Here is a 12,500-nt window from a genome sequence, read left to right as displayed (position 1 = left end):
CCATCGCGAACCGAGTACGACGCCCTACCAAGTGCGCCCGCAACCCTGTACAGGGTCACATCTTCACAAGGCTGGCAAGCGGCATTCCGCTGCGCGCGTGCGTCGTCCGAGCAGTTGCGTGATAAACGACCGTGTCGAAAGCCCAAACACCGCCGAGGCCAGTCGCCGCCGCCGCAAGGGCAGCCACGCAGCCTGGCGAGAGGCATCGTCTCGTGTAGCGTCGCCCCCGCCCCAACTGGAGTGGCCCAGTTTTTTGAACGGGACGGGAACTGCGAAGCACTTAGACCGACGGCGGACTACGACGAGAACGCCTTAAGCTTCGCCAACGTTTCGCCAACTCGTGCGGGAGACTTTTTCCGCTTCGCGGCAAGTCGTCGCGCCGTGCTCTCCGCATCAACCGCGTACGCAGCGAACCGCAAACGTCGGGCGCAGCCTCCTCACCTCCCTGCGCTTTGCGCGCGAACGTTCCCTGTTCGCGCGGCAAAGCCTGGAGGAGGCACGGCCCCGCAGCGTGTTCGAGCGCCCGGTCTACGGGACACCCTGCTTACTTCGAGGGCAACAAGCGCAACGCAAGGCTGCGATCTCGCGCACTTTGCGCACGGCTGGAGAAGCTTTGCTGGCCGGCTTTCGCTCCTCGTGTTTACCGTGCGTTAAAGTTGCGCGTCCGTGGCTCTCGCAGCTCTTGCGCGCCCGGTCGCAGAGAGGAGTACGCAACCTCGACCGCACTTTCCCTGCAGGCTTCCTTCCGACTCGAAGTCCTGCGGCGGTCTCACCGAGGTGCCACATCCTCAATGCAGTCGGTCGCCCCCGTTTCGGTTGGGCTCTGGCACGACGGTCGCCACCGTCTCGCCCTTGAGTGGCCGCTGTTGGCGCTCGCTGTGAGGTGTTCAGCGTGCTGTCCGTGTTGCCGACGCGGTCAAAACGAGTCGACGGCTCACGTTCCCTTGTGCGCCGAAGGCTCTCTTGATATGTGATCCGACCCTCAGACAGACGAAGCCAAGGGAAGACCCAAGGCCGCAATGTGCGTTCAAAGAATCAGTGCTCAGTGTGTCCTGCAATTCACACCAAGTCTCGCAGCTGGCTGCGTTCTTCATCGACCCGAGAACCGAGTGATCCACCGCTTAGAGTCGTGAAAAAGTGTTTGTTCAATTCCGTACAGTCAAAACCAAACGTTTCTGGCACTCGGCCAAACAGTGGCCAAGAAGGGCGCTTTTCAGCGCACGCTTGGACTCCAAAACTCTGCCGCGCCTTTTTCGGCTGCCGCAAATCGAGCAAACGGTGTGTTTCGGACGGCGTTTCGCTTCCGCTACTTGCGAGTGCTTTCGTGTACACCCCTCTATAAATACTCGGGAGGCGTCGAAGCCGGTTCTCCAAGCCGGACCCGTAGGTATCGTTGTGTGCTCGCTCTCATTGGCCCGCCTAACCAGAAAATGCCTGCGGTACACCCATTTGGATAAGAGTGCACGCAGATGCGGGCCTCGACGGCTACACATTTCCTCGGGCGGCCGCCTCCCGGCCTCCGTGGAGCGCGGGATGCACGGTCCCATCGACAAGCCTCTCCCGTTTTTACCGTGGCGTCGCGGTTCACCACGGCGGGCGGGTCGGTCTCCTCCGCATAAAAAGGGGGACCCCCGCTTTTTGTTCCACGAAATCGCACAAGCTTTTTTCGCATCCACGGTTTGCCACCGCACACCAAAATGCCGATCCGGCTGCCTACTTTAGCCAACAAGTGGAGCCAGGCGCGCCGTACTTGCGCGGCACTTCCCACGTCCACCGAAGTCGGTGCCAAGGACCACTTCCGGCGCCGGAGCCGCGTACGAGCCTACTCGAGGCGGAAGAACGAAGCCAGCAAGGGCCTGGCCGCAAGTGCGTTCAATTGTCGGGACGTCCAAGTCCCTCGTTCTTCCGTGCTTCCTCTTTCGGCAAGTCGTTGCGGCACCTTCCCAAAGCGCGCAGACCCGCTAATCGCGACGAGCGCGACGTGGCCGTGCCGCCTTTCCCTCGGCAGCAAGCAAAACGCCTGGCAACGTCGACGCTCCCCTAACCGCGATCTCGCACCGTGTTTCGTGTGGCGAATTCAAAAGCCGGCCGGCGCTGCTGCAACCATTACGGTCGGTACGCATACGCCGCGGAGGGCGGGACGGTCATCGGAGCGTGCGGTTCCTCCATCGAGTACTGCGCACCTCGGCCGTCGCATCGCCGTGCCATGACCGGCCGCGCGTCAACGCGAACCGGTGCCAGCGAGATCCCTCGCCTGCAAGAACCGACCGGCAGCCTCCGTCACCCGAGGACGCGGAGGCGCTTGCCGCGGACGGCGGGACGGTATGCACTGGTGCACAGCGGACCCGTCACATCGCCAGTTCCTTGACCGACCGCCGACGCTTGTGCCGTTCCTCTCGTACTTGGCAGTCGCCGCGCGATTGTCGGGTCTCGTTCTTGCACGCTCGAACGGTCGGGAGGGCACTCGGCTGGCGTTTCGGAAACGCGCAGCCTCGCCTTCTACCGACGTAACCACGACTCGCCGTTCGCGCTCCGCCGCTCCTGTTTACAGTACTAGGCGGTCCCGCAGTGGTCGGGTCGCGCATTTCGAGCGCTTCGAGCCACGGTGCAGTGGCGGGTCGAAAGCCGACCTATGAGTGCGTTGCGCCGTTTGTACCCGCGTCCGCCACCTGGCCGACCGTCCAAGGTCGCGGTGTTGGCGTCCGCTGGGCGCAACAATTTGTCACGGGGTGCCGCTCCACATTCAGGCAGCCCCGTGGGGAAAAGCCGACCCCGCGTCCAAACGGGGTCAGCGGCAGAAAGTGTCGGGCGCAGACGCAGCTGAGGCGCTCACCCTTCACAATCCGTTAATGATCCTTCCGCAGGTTCACCTACGGAAACCTTGTTACGACTTTTACTTCCTCTAAATGATCAAGTTTGGTCATCTTTCCAACAGACCGGCGCAACCGAAAGGCCGCGCCGGACATCGGTCCGAAGACCTCACTAAATCATTCAATCGGTAGTAGCGACGGGCGGTGTGTACAAAGGGCAGGGACGTAATCAACGCGAGCTTATGACTCGCGCTTACTGGGAATTCCTCGTTCAAGGGGAACAATTGCAAGCCCCTATCCCAATCACGAAAGAAGTTCCACGGGTTACCCAGTCTTTTCAGACAGGGATAAAGACACGCTGCTTCCTTCAGTGTAGCGCGCGTGCGGCCCCGGACATCTAAGGGCATCACAGACCTGTTATTGCTCTGTTTCGTGCGGCTAGGAGCCGCTTGTCCCTCTAAGAAGGTTGTAAGGTGCTGGGAACCCCGCACCTATTTAATAGGCTAGAGTCTCGTTCGTTATCGGAATTAACCAGACAAATCGCTCCACCAACTAAGAACGGCCATGCACCACCATCCACCGAATCAAGAAAGAGCTCTCAATCTGTCAATCCTCCCAGTGTCCGGGCCGGGTAAGTTTTCCCGTGTTGAGTCAAATTAAGCCGCAGGCTCCACTCCTGGTGGTGCCCTTCCGTCAATTCCTTTAAGTTTCAGCTTTGCAACCATACTTCCCCCGGAACCCAAATACTTTGGTTTCCCGGAAGCTGCCCGCCGAGTCATTTGAGTAACTCAGGCGGATCGCTGGTTGGCATCGTTTATGGTCAGAACTAGGGCGGTATCTGATCGCCTTCGAACCTCTGACTTTCGTTCTTGATCAATGAAAACATTCTTGGCAAATGCTTTCGCAGTAGTTCGTCTTGCGACGGTCCAAGAATTTCACCTCTAGCGCCGCAATACGAATGCCCCCGTCCGTCCCTCTTAATCATTACCTCGTATTCCAAAAACCAACAGAACAGAAACGAGGTCTTGTTCTATTATTCCATGCAAGTTTATTCAGGCGACTCGCCTGCGTTGAGCACTCTAATTTTTTCAAAGTAAAAGCACCGGCCATCTCGAGGCACACAATGAAGTGCACCAAGAAAGAACCGGCATGATGTTCAGTCCGAGCCGTCGCATCGGGTAGATGCACTACTCGTCTGGAACTGAGATCCAACTACGAGCTTTTTAACCGCAGCAGCTTTAGTATACGCTATTGGAGCTGGAATTACCGCGGCTGCTGGCACCAGACTTGCCCTCCAATTGATCCTCGTTAAAGGATTTAGAGTGTACTCATTTCAATTACGGGGCCTCAAAAGAGTCCCGTATTGTTATTTTTCGTCACTACCTCCCCGTGCCGGGAGTGGGTAATTTGCGCGCCTGCTGCCTTCCTTGGATGTGGTAGCCGTTTCTCAGGCTCCCTCTCCGGAATCGAACCCTGATTCTCCGTTACCCGTAACAACCATGGTAAGCAAGTAACCTACCATCGAAAGTTGATAAGGCAGACACTTGAAAGAAACGTCGCCGGCTCGTGGCCATGCGATCAGCACAAAGTTATCCAGAGTCACCACACAATACGGGCCGAAACCCGATCGATCTTGGTCTAATAAAAGCACCCGTTACCCAAAGGGCTCCAGGCTCACTGCATGTATTAGCTCTAGAATTGCCACAGTTATCCAAGTAGGAAGAAACGATCTAAGGAACCATAACTGATTTAATGAGCCATTCGCGGTTTCGCCTTATTTCGGCATGTACTTAGACATGCATGGCTTAATCTTTGAGACAAGCATATGATTACTGGCAGGATCAACCAGGTAATCGTTCGACTGCGCGTCCGTCCTCGCCTTCGGCGGGCCGGACGCAGTCTGTGTGCGGCGGAGGCCACCTTCAGGCGCCCCAACACGCTTATTTTGCACTCCGAGATGACGGCGTTCGAGCTCGCTACGGCACAACCTTCCCGAAAGACGAGTGGGAGCCGTGCGGCAAGAAGCACGTTCATGCTCGCTCTTTTTCGTTGCATCGACTCGGTCGCGCCGTGCGGGTTGCCCAAGCCCGCTGCACTGTCGGTGGACCGGCCGGAACTAGCAACGGAGCCGAGACTGCAAAGCCGCCAGACGACGGGTCACGCCCGCGTCTTCGGCGCTTTCGCATCTGAATCGCCCGAGGACGACACGGAACACACCTCGATATCGTGGTAAAACGGCACCGTCCGACAACCAGCCCCTAACGCATCAAGCGGATGAGGCTGCAGACGACTGCCGTGGATTCCCCTGGAGCAGACCCGAGGACACGCTTGACGAGGCCGAAGCCCGCCGCATATCAGACACCCGGTCGCTTTCGCGTACGCCGCTCACGAGAACCCCCACATAATAGCAGCGATATGTACCCAGACCTCCTTGGGCACTAATACGAGCGTACTCGAGAAAATTTCACCGCGGGTGTGCCCCGAAACGTGTGGCACGTTGAGCGTGCCACAAGTCTACGTCGCTCTCAAACCCGCCGAGGTCGTAGAATTTGCGACCCTACTCACGAAATTCCCACCGAGGATACGGCCACAAACGTACCGCACCTTGGGTAGGCCACGAGTTTGTGCAACACTACGCTGACGGCACAGCACCGAGGTCGTACGCGCACGCACGGGAAAATTCCGCCGCGGTTTCTGCCGAAAACGTGAGGCACCACGACTCTCCGCAAGTTCGCGTCGACTGCGAAAGACCGAAGTCGTGAACGACGTGTCCGCTACTCGCTGCCGACACGCTGGACACCAAACGTACAACGACTCGACGGCGTCGTAGAGGCCCACGACGCGGTTTTCCTTAACGACGTCTCGGCGTGGCACCGACAGGTTAGAACGGCCGACCAACGTTCCCTGTCCGCCGTTCGGCTCAGTCGAAGGGCTCGGCGACTTCGGCAACGCTGCGAAGCCGCACGGTGACGCACGCCATGTCCCCATTTTTTTTTGTCTTTCTGCGTCTGCCGGGGTGCCCCTATAATAGCAGCGATATGCACCCAGACCGCCGTGGGTCGCTCGCCCCGGCTGACGTGGTTTTTCGTACTCCTGCGGCGGTCGCCGTCAAGCACGTCCAAATACGCTACTTTCGTGGGCGCATTCACGCTCTTTCGCTTCGCCGGAGTGCCAGCACTCACTCTGCCAAAAACGGCGAACATCCGAGCGGCGGTTCCCACTTTTGCGTCGGCGTCGCAAACCCCGCCCCGGCAGACGAGGTTTGCCGTACTCGTGCGACGGTGGCCGGCGGGCACGTCGAAAGACGCCGATATCGTGCGCGAATTGGCGCACCTTGGCTTCACCGGAGTGCCGCCACTGACTCCTCCAAAAACGGCGAAGATCCGAGCGGCGCTTCCCACTTTCGCATCGGCGTCCCGAACTCCGCCCCGGCTGACGCGGTTTACCGTACTCGTGCGACGGTCGCCGGCGAGCACGTGGAAAGACGCCGATATCGTGCCCGAATCGGCTCCGTTCGGCTTCGCCGGAGTGCCAGCACTGGCTCGGCGAAAGACGACGAACATCCGAGCGACGGTTCTCACTATTGCGTACGCGTCGCAAACCCCGCCCCGGCAGACGCACTTTGCCGTACTCGTGCGACGGTCGCCGGCGAGCACGTAGAAAGACGCCGATATCGTGCCGGAATCGGCCCCGTTTGGCTTCGCCGGAGTGCCAGCACTCACTCGGCCACAAACGGCGAACATCCGAGCGGCGGTTCCCACTTAGCCGTCGGCGTCCCGAACTCCGCCCCGGCAGACGCGGTTGCCGAGCTCGTGCGACTAGCGACCGCGAAGCCGTCTCGCGACGCCGCTTTCGTGCGCGGCTCCCACTGCGACCTGGGTCACCCGAGGTCGACGAGCAAAAAAGAATGTCGAAAAAAATTTTTTTTTTTTTTGCGTCTGCCGGGGTGCCCCTATAATAGCAGCGATAAGCACCCAGACCGCCATGGGTTGCTCGCCCCGGCTGACGTGGTTTTTCGTTTTCCTGCGGTGGTCGTCGTCAAGCACGTCCAAACACGCCACTTTCGTGGGCGCATTCGCGCTCTTTCGCTTCGCCGGAGTGCCAGCACTCACTCTGCCAAAAACGGCGAACATCCTAGTGGCGGTTCCCACTTTTGCGTCGGCGTCGCCAACCCCGCCCCGGCATACGCGGTTTGCCGTACTCGTGCGGCGGTGGCCGGCGGGCACGTCGAAAGACACCGATATCGTGCGCGAGTCGATGCTTCTTGGTCTCGCAGGAGGGCCGCCACTCACTCCTGCAAAAACGGCGAAGATCCGAGCGGCGCTTCCCACTTTTTCGTCGGCGTCGCAAACCTCGCCCCGGCAGACGCGCTTTGCCGTACTCGTGCGACGGTCGCCGGCGAGCACGTCGAAATACGCCGATATCGTGCCCGAATCGGCCCCGTTTCGCTTCGCTGGAGTGCCAGCACTCGCTCGGCCAAAGACGACGAACATCCGAGCGACGGTTCCCACTATTGCGTACGCGTCGCAAACCCCGCCCCGGCAGACGCGGTTTGCCGTACTCGTGCGGCGGTGGCCGGCGGGCACGTCGAAAGACGCCGATATCGTGCACGAATTGGCGCTCCTTGGCTTCACCGGAGTGCCAGCACTCACTCGGCCAAAAACGGCGAACATCCGAGCAGCGGTACCCACTTAGCCGTCGGCATCCCGAACTCCGCGCCGGCTGACGCGGTTGCCGAGCTCGTGCGACTAGCGACCGCGAACGCGTCTCGCGACGCCGCTTTCGTGCGCGGCTCCCATTGCGACCTGGGTTACCCGAGCTCGACCAGCAAAAAAGAAGGTCGAAAAAAAATTTTTTTTTTCTGCGTCTGCCGGGGTGCCCCTATAATAGCAGCGATAAGCACACAGACCGCCGTGGGTCGCTCGCCCCGGCTGACGTGGTTTTTCGTACTCCTGCAGCGGTCGCCGTCAAGCACGTCCAAATACGCCACTTTCGTGGGCGCATTCGCGCTCTTTCGCGTCGCCGGAGTGCCAGCACTCACTCTGCCAAAAACGGCCAACATCCGAGCGGCGGTTCCCACTTTTGCGTCGGCGTCGTAAACCCCGCCCCGGCAGACGCGGTTTGCCCTACTCGTGCGACGGTCGCCGGCGAGCGCGTCGAAAGACGCCGATATCGTGCGCTAATTGGCGCTCCTTGGCTTCTCCGGAGTGCCGCCACTCACTCCTCCAAAAACGGCGAAGATCCGAGCGGCGTTCTCCACTTTCGCATCGGCGTCCCGAACTCCGCCCGGGCTGACGCGGTTTACCGTACTCGTGCGACGGTCGCCGGCGGGCACGTCGAAAGACGCCGATATCGTGCCGTAATCGGCCCCGTTTGGCTTCGCCCGAGTGCCAGCACTCACTCGGCCAAAAACGGCGAACATCCGAGCAGCGTTTCCCACTTTCGCATCGGCGTCCCGAAGCCCGCCCCGGCAGACGCGGTTTGCCCTACTCGAGCGACGGTCGCCGGCGATCACGTCGAAAGGCGCCGAATTCGTGCACGAATCGATGCTTCTTGGTCTCGCAGGAGGGCCGCCACTCACTCCTGCAAAAACGGCGAAGATCCGAGTTGCGCTTCCCACTTTTTCGTCGGCGTCCCGAACTACGCCCCGGCTGACGCGGTTTACCGTACTCGTGCGACGGTCGCCGGCGGGCACTTCAAAATACGCCGATTTCGTGGGCGCATTCACGCTGTTTCGCTTCCCCGGAGTGCCAACACTCACTCTGCCGAAAGCGGCGATCATCCGAGCGGCGGTTCCCACTTTTGCGTCGGCTTCGCAAACGGCGCCCCGGCAGACGCGCTCGTGCGACGTACTCGTGCGACGGTCGCCGGCGAGCACGTCGAAAGACGCCGATATCGTGCTCGAATCGACCCCGTTTCGCTTCGCCGGAGTGCTGCCAGTCACGGCGCAGAAAACGGCGAACAAGTGTTTTTTTTTTCCTAGAATTTGTGTTATAGAAGGCACATTTGATATCGGACGATAATTTTCAACTTTATCACGCGCACCGATTTTCGTGTAGAGGTTTGCAAGTTTATGGGAATTTCTCCACTTGGAATAATGCGATTTAGTAGTACTACGAGAACTTCATGGATGTACTCAAGGGTACGGGGCAAGTCAGTTACGTCAACACCTGCAGATTTTTTACACTTCAAACTGAAAATTGTTGGTTGTGAGTCCTCGTGTGATATTAAAGGCCGATTCGCTAACACATAGAACAAAGAAAGAAAGGAAGAAAAAACGCCCGCGCTCGCTCAAGAAACCTGGGTTCGCAACAAGTGGCAACAACAAGCAACCGAGCGAGTGCGCCAAAACCCATGGCGGCCGAACAAACGCGAAGTCCCAACCGCGTCAGCCGGGGCGGCACGGGACAGGAAAAATCACTTCAGCCGGGGCGGCGGGGCACCGAATAAACCTCGTCACCTCGTCGCAGGATAAAAGAGGAAACAAAAAGTCTAAACAGCGTCTGCTGGAGCGAATGCGTAATAAAACAACAACAACAACAAAAAAAAAACACCCGCGCTCAAGAAGTCTGCAATCCTCACAAAAGGCGACTGTGACCGAGCAGCGTCAGCCGGGGCCGTGCGGAAACGGAAAAACCGCGACTACCGGGGCGTCGAGGCACCGAAAAATCCACTTCAGCCGCGGCGAAAAAAAAAAACAAAAAGAAAGACGGAGGGGGGGGGGGAACCACGTCTGCCGGGGCGAAGGAAAAAAAAAACGCGTCTGCCGGGGCGAGCCCGGGTGCGGCACCACCGGGAAAACTGTGGCAAACAGACATGGCGATCGAGTGAGTGGGCCGCCAGCCAGGCTCAGCCAAAAAGTGCAAAGTCCGAACTGCGTCAGCCGGGGCGGCAAAAACCGCGTCAGCCGGGGCGGCGCAAAAAACCGCGTCTGCCGGGGCGGCACGAAACCGCGTCAGCCGGGGCGGGGCGAAAACTGCGTCAGCCGGGGCGAAAAGAAAAAAAAAAAACGCGTCTGCCGGGGCAAGCCCGGGTGCGGCACTACCGGGAAAACTGTGGCAAACAGACATGGCGATCGAGTGAGTGCACTTTTCGGCTGTGCCTGGCTGGCGGCCCAAAGTCCGAACCGTGTCAGCCGGGGCGACGCAAAAACCGCGTCAGCCGGGGCGGCGCGAAAACCGCGTCAGCCGGGGCGGCACGAAACCGCGTCAGCCGGGGCGGCGCGAAAACTGCGTCAGCCGGGGCGGCGCGAAAACCTCGTCAGCCGGGGCGAGCGAAAAGGGGGGGGGAACCACGTCTGCCGGGGCGAAAGAAAAAAAAAACGCGTCTGCCGGGGCGAGCCCGGGTGCGGCACCACCGGGAAGACTGTGGCAAACAGACACGGCGATCGAGTGAGTGGGCCGCCAGCCAGGCTCAGCCCAAAAAGTGCTAAGTCCGAACTGCGTCAGCCGGGGCGGCAAAAACCGCGTCAGCCGGGGCGGCGCGAAAACCGCGTCTGCCGGGGCGGCGCGAAAACTGCGTCAGCCGGGGCGAGCCCGGGTGCGGCACCACCGGGAAAACTGTGGCTAACAGACATGGCGATCGAGTGAGTGGGCCACCAGCCAGGCTCAGCCAAAAAGTGCTAAGTCCGAACTGCGTCAGCCGGGGCGGCAAGAACCGCGTCAGCCGGGGCGGCGCAAAAAACCGCGTCAGCCGGGGCGGCGCGAAAACTGCGTCAGCCGGGGCGAAAGAAAAAAAAACGCGTCTGCCGGGGCGAGCCCGGGTGCGGCACCACCGGGAAAACTGTGGCAAACAGACATGGCGATCGAGTGAGTGGGCCGCCAGCCAGTCACAGCCGAAAAGTGCCAAGTCCGAACTGCGTCAGCCGGGGCGGCAAAAACCGCGTCAGCCGGGGCGGCGCAAAAACCGCGTCTGCCGGGGCGGCACGAAACCGCGTCAGCCGGGGCGGCGCGAAAACTGCGTCAGCCGGGGCGAGCCCGGGTGCGGCACCACCGGGAAAACTGTGGCAAACAGACATGGCGATCGAGTGAGTGGGCCGCCAGCCAGGCTCTGCCAAAAAGTGCTAAGTCCGAACTGCGTCAGCCGGGGCGGCAAAAAACCGCGTCAGCCGGGGCGGCGCAAAAAACCGCGTCTGCCGGGGCGGCGCGAAAACCGCGTCAGCCGGGGCGGCGCGAAAACTGCGTCAGCCGGGGCGAAAGAAAAAAAAACGCGTCTGCCGGGGCGAGCCCGGGTGCGGCACCACCGGGAAAACTGTGGCAAACAGACATGGCGATCGAGTGAGTGGGCCGCCAGCCAGGCACAGCCGAAAAGTGCTAAGTCCGAACTGCGTCTGCCGGGGCGGCACGAAACCGCGTCAGCCGGGGCGGCGCGAAAACTGCGTCAGCCGGGGCGAAAGAAAAAAAAAACGCGTCTGCCGGGGCGAGCCCGGGTGCGGCACCACCGGGAAAACTGTGGCAAACAGACATGGCGATCGAGTGAGTGGGCCGCCAGCCAGGCACAGCCGAAAAGTGCTAAGTCCGAACTGCGTCAGCCGGGGCGGCAAAAACCGCGTCAGCCGGGGCGGCGCAAAAAACCGCGTCTGCCGGGGCGAATGCAAAAAAAAACAAAGAAAAAAGCCCGCGCTTAATCAAAAGAAAACAAAGAAAAAAGCTTGCGCTTAATCAAAAGAAAACAAACAAAAAAAGTTCGCGCTTAAGCCTGGCGGTGGAACCACCGGGGCAAACAGACCTGGCGATCGAGTGAGTGGGCCGCCAGCCAGGGTGAGCCAAAAAGTGCAAAGTCCGAACCGCGTCAGCCGGGGCGACGCAAAAACCGCGTCAGCCGGGGCGGCGCGAAAACCGCGTCAGCCGGGGCGGCGCAAAAACTGCGTCAGCCGGGGCGGCACGGAAAAACGAAAACCGCGTCAGCCGGGGCGGCACGGAAAAACGAAAACCGCGTCAGCCGGGGCGACATCAAAATGAGGAAAAAAAAAAACTGCCTTAGGACACCTGCGTACACTTTCATGCGTTTGGGCATATCTCTCTGTAACACGCGCGCCCCTCGTTACGCGCGGCACTCTGTTTTCTCCGACACCCATATTTCGGCGGCATGTGGCACGCGCGCCCGTCCCTACGCACGGCACACCGCAGTGCTTTCTCGATATTTTTCTTTTCCTCCAACACCGTCATCTATAGGCTTTTAGTGACCTGTTGCTCGTGGCACAAGTTCGCTAGCTCTGACACCTCTTGCATGCGCACCGTTTTTGCGCACGGTGCTATGCCGCAAAGCACGGCAGTCGCATGCGTTTCTCTCAGGCACCTCTTTTTTGACACAACGCTGTGGTGCTTAGAAACACACGCGCCGCTTTTGCGCACAGAACTCCACCGTACAGCACGGTAGTCACGTTTGTTCCACACGAACAGCAGTGTGCATCGTGCTACGACACTTTGAAAGCTTTTTCTTCCGAGTCTCGACCGCGCTGTTCCTTTCGTACTTGGCGCGGTTTTGGGACCAGCTTTGTTTTAAACCCCTACTGCGCGCCGTTCCTTTCGTACTTGGCGCGGTTCAGGGTTTGTTTCGAGCCCTTAGCCGCGCTGTTCCCTCCGTACTTGGCGCGGTTTAGGGTCGAGCTTTGTCTCGAGCCCTCTCCGCGCCGTTCCTTCCGTACTTGGCGCGGTTTAGGGTTTGTTTCGAGCCCTTAGCCGCGCTGTT

At 60.0% G+C, this 12,500-nt stretch overlaps 2 non-coding genes across 2 annotated transcripts; both read right to left on the bottom strand.

Annotated features, from left to right (window-relative positions):
* Positions 1-976: 976 nt before the first annotated feature.
* LOC142792305 (5.8S ribosomal RNA) lies at positions 977-1,129 on the bottom strand. Its single transcript, XR_012890825.1, has one exon. It is a non-coding gene; the product is annotated as a 5.8S ribosomal RNA (ribosomal RNA).
* A 1,718-nt stretch (positions 1,130-2,847) lies between these two features.
* On the bottom strand, positions 2,848-4,662 carry LOC142792302 (small subunit ribosomal RNA). The gene has a single exon (XR_012890822.1). It is a non-coding gene; the product is annotated as a small subunit ribosomal RNA (ribosomal RNA).
* Between the last annotated feature and the right edge of the window lie 7,838 nt (positions 4,663-12,500).

The sequence above is a fragment of the Rhipicephalus microplus genome, unplaced genomic scaffold (genome assembly GCF_043290135.1).
Source record: "Rhipicephalus microplus isolate Deutch F79 unplaced genomic scaffold, USDA_Rmic scaffold_211, whole genome shotgun sequence".
Taxonomy (NCBI): Eukaryota; Metazoa; Arthropoda; class Arachnida; order Ixodida; family Ixodidae; genus Rhipicephalus; species Rhipicephalus microplus.
The sequence above is the reverse complement of the archived record's forward strand: the minus strand, read 5'-3'. Positions and strand labels throughout refer to the sequence as shown.